General features: G+C 37.7%; 1 long non-coding RNA gene across 1 annotated transcript; it reads right to left on the reverse strand.

Annotated features, from left to right (window-relative positions):
• Positions 1-706: 706 nt before the first annotated feature.
• Positions 707-3,468, reverse strand: LOC136295908 (uncharacterized). Its single transcript, XR_010722837.1, has 4 exons — positions 3,232-3,468; positions 2,297-2,416; positions 2,037-2,217; positions 707-1,925 (listed from the first exon to the last, which is right to left on the reverse strand). It is a non-coding gene; the product is annotated as an uncharacterized lncRNA (long non-coding RNA).
• Positions 3,469-3,998: the final 530 nt, after the last annotated feature.

The raw sequence follows: 3,998 nt of genomic DNA on the forward strand, positions 1-3,998 counted from the left end.
TGAGTAGCTCTACAAAAAAGTCCTTAAAGTCGCTATTTACAAAGTGTGATTCCTCTGTTTAATGGTGACAGAGAATTCAGTATGTAGTCCAGATGGTTGGTAGCACAGCTAACAAATCCAGCATGGCTTTTTGGTGCTATGGGCAGGCTGTCTGACTGGCTCACACTGCTAGACAGATAGATTGATAGACAGACAAACAATGACTTTCTCTTTTTCAAAGTGTTTTGCTGATAATACACATAATTTTTTAAAAAGCCAGCTATGCATAGACCTCACTCAGTTACAGAACTACTACAGAAGAGATGGGAAAACATCAGCAGAGTTTCATTTTAGGTTTACAAGTTCAGATGTTTCTGTCGTCCCTTAGGAAAGGAAAGGGCAAGGACTGAGTTCGAAAACCTATTCAATAATAGATCTTAAGCTCTTAGCTAGAGCAGGACAATTCTGGGCCAGCACAGTGATTCCCCAACAGCTGGTATACACACTTTGTAGTACTACAAGCTTTTGGCAGAGAAACTCAACTAACACTGGATTCTATTCCCAGTGCTGTCTTTCCCCAACTTTTAACCCAGGGCAATTTAGCTAACTTCTGTCTGTTCCTGGTTAGCCATCTGGTAAATAGATAATATAATTACATCCTTTATAGGCTTATTGTGGGGCTTAATTATTGAAAGTCTTTAAGATAAGTCAAAGTTCCTGGTGAAGAATTGTGCAGAGCATTAATAAATAATAATGGGGCAGCACTAAGAGGAGGAAAAGCTTAAAGCTGAATTGTTGCATAAGAGGAATGTGCCCAGCTGAGGCAAGAGAAATATAGGCAACTGATTAGTTGACATGATGTGTAAAGGAAGGGAGCAAAATCACTCAACTAATTGCACTGGAAAATGTAGAGAAGGAAAATGGGCTAAATTGAAATGACAAAAAAAGTAAACTTGGACAAATGGGAAAGGACAGACCTGGCAAAACTGAGTAAGTTACGTGTCACTGGAGAGGTGTCAAGATTGGACTGAGCCAGGAAGCTTAAACTGACTGGAAGGAGAACTTCTCTGTGCTTTACAATTCATGTTTCATTCTGTTCCAGTTCGCTCATTCCTTTAGAGTGTGGCTTGCACAGATTGTCCTAATGGATGGCAGTGCCACGGGGCATTTGCCCTGCTGTGTCTCATCTGAAGTGGGCGGCTCCTCTGGGAGCTGACAGCTTCTCCTGGACGTGTGGCATTTCTAGGACAGACATCTGCACAGGCATCTCCCTAACAGCCTAAGGGGAGCAGTGTTGACTCCCATCACCAGCCTGATCATGTGCAAATTACATCATCTGCACTACCTTCATTTCCTAAGCATAATTGCCCTAAGTGATCCATTGATTGCTATCTGACACTCAGCTTTTCTGTTCTCATTTCCCAGATGTTCCTGGTTTTGTCATGACTCTCAACTCCATTTTATCAGAGATGTGACAATGCATATTGAAAGGACACGGTCATATCCAAAGAAAGAATTATATCAGATAAGTACAGTAGAGAACCATGGTGTTTTAATAGCATTATCTTAAATGTATTGGTTTTCAAATTAAACACAATTAGCTTACTGTTTATTCAGCTTTCATTGGAAAAGTTGTTTTATATGCTGGATTTCTTTATTGCAAAGGCCATGCACTTTAGATAGCATTGCAGCAAACAAAACCTTGTCCCTTCATTTTTTGAAGCACCCTAATTTTTCAGGGGGAGAATAATAGATATTGACTTAAATACTGGATTTTTTCTGCAAGTCCTTCTTTGAACTGGAAATTTTTGGCTAAAATTATGTTTATAAAACCACTAACTATATCTTCTGCTTGTTTCACAATTTTAAGGGACAGTCCAAGGGGGATGAGAGGCAGGCACGTGGGCAAAGGATCTTGTCTACCAATGTCAATGGTCTCTTCTCCCCTAAAGTACAAAGATAACCTTTGGCTTTCCAGAATATTTAAACCATGCTGATGAACTCCCCTCAAAAAACCAGAAGGAGTCATTAGGTATATCATAAAGAAAAATACCAACCAGCAAGAAGGAGAAAAGATGGCAGAAGGAAGACTTTCTGGTTTTCCATATTGCTGAGTCCATAACACACACCCTGAGGTAGACTGAGCAGTTAAGTGACTTTGTTCCACACAGTAAGTTTTGAAAAAACATTTGGCCTTCTCACTTGTTGATAAATACTGGGTCCTGCTCAATCTTGCTCCTAGAAGTAGGAATTACTCAGAAAAAAAAAAATCCATGCCTTTTACCAATAAAATATTAAATATGAACATTGTGCTTACCTTCTGTCGCTCCACTACTCATTTGCCTGTTACTAACAATGAAGGTGCATCACTTCCAGTAAAACTTCTTTCTAGCTTTCATGTTTTTTTCTCTAAAAAGAAAACAGATGAATCCTTGATCTGTCAAAGAAAAATGTTATTTTGTTTTAGTCTGTCTGACCAGTCCATCAATTACAGTCATTCATCTGCTGTGGAAAAGTGAACAGAGCACCATGAATTTGCTAACATTGCATCTGCCATTACATTTTTCTTTGATAGTAACTGAGGCATAATAAACCTTGATCTTTTCTTGTATGCTGCTTTTTGTTTGAAAAGTGTGATTCACTGGATAATACACCCTGTTCCTCTCCAGAATCACATTCTACAGTCAAAACAAATTTCTTCTTTGGATTCAACAAAAAACACTATTATTCTTAAAAAATAATTATATAATGGAGAAAACTTCATGTGAAAACTTTAGGCCCACGTTTTCAGTGCTGACACCTGCTGAGTGACACATCAGAGAAAGAGGGCCTATTATCAGCGTAAGAACTCAAGAAAATTCTTTCTGAATTCCATTAAATATCTTCTTTTTCAATGGCTTATTCGAGGTATATGAATGTGATGAAATTCTCTGTTCTTTGTGAGTGAAAGTGTTTTCATTTTCATTCAGCAAATAATCTGTTACTCCCAATGATATTCGAAGGATTATTTGTCTTTTTGGTGCTCCATGGAAGTCGTTTGGACACCTATGTCACAACTTTTCAGCCTAAAAGCTGCACAGGTGATCATTTACACACACACACAACCAAACATTTAGGGGCTGGAAAAGTATTCTTAGACCTCTCACTGCCAATGCAAAGGAATTTTCCTAACAGGACAATTTCAGTAAGCCTGCCTCACAAATGGAATGTACTACCGAGCTCCATGTTTCCTGTAACATACTCTTGACTCACCTTCTCCTATTATGCTTCTTCCAGAAGAACAAAAAAGCAAAAACAGCACCGTTCAATTCTTGCCTTTCACTCAAAGAAGATAAAAAGCTATGAACTGTATCACAGATTTCTTTCTTTTCAGATGTTTATTTAGAAGCTTTCCCCTACAGTCTGGGTAAGATTTTTCACTTTTTTAAGAAAGAGAATACAAAAGAAAGAGGAGAGGGCCCAAACTAACCCAGACAGAAATAAGGCTACACATGGGTGTAACTCAGTTCAAAGAACAGGTTTCAGCTTGTGCTTATTGCTGTGCCTCACCTGAAGTTAATGGATTCACAGACTCTTATGAACCCAACCTAGTATGTCATCTGTGCACAGGTGAACTGACATTAATTAAATAAAATCGCACCAGAAAATAGCAATAATGCCTCTGTTAAATACCTTTAGCCTCTAAATGAAGATTACTTTGACTCCACTGCCCTTTCCAAGGCTGAGATGCATGTGAAAAAGATTTTAAAATAATATGAAATCGGTTTCTCTCACCCCAACACTGAGATTCCTTTAAAAAATAAGTGAATGGAAACATTGTATGATGAAATATTAATTTATGTTTATATATAGTTATTATACTCCCTGTGTTGTTTTCTTGCCCTGACCAGTAGAAAATTAGAATCTATTATGCAGAAACATAACTTACTGTAAGGATATAAAACAAGTGGGTGCATGACAAGCTGAGTAATGCAATGTATAATTACCGTATATAATAAAAATTAATACATTTTCTATGT

The sequence above is a fragment of the Chamaea fasciata genome, unplaced genomic scaffold, assembly GCF_029207755.1.
Source record: "Chamaea fasciata isolate MVZ Bird 193981 ecotype frontalis unplaced genomic scaffold, bChaFas1.0.hap1 SCAF_12, whole genome shotgun sequence".
NCBI lineage: Eukaryota > Metazoa > Chordata > Aves > Passeriformes > Sylviidae > Chamaea > Chamaea fasciata.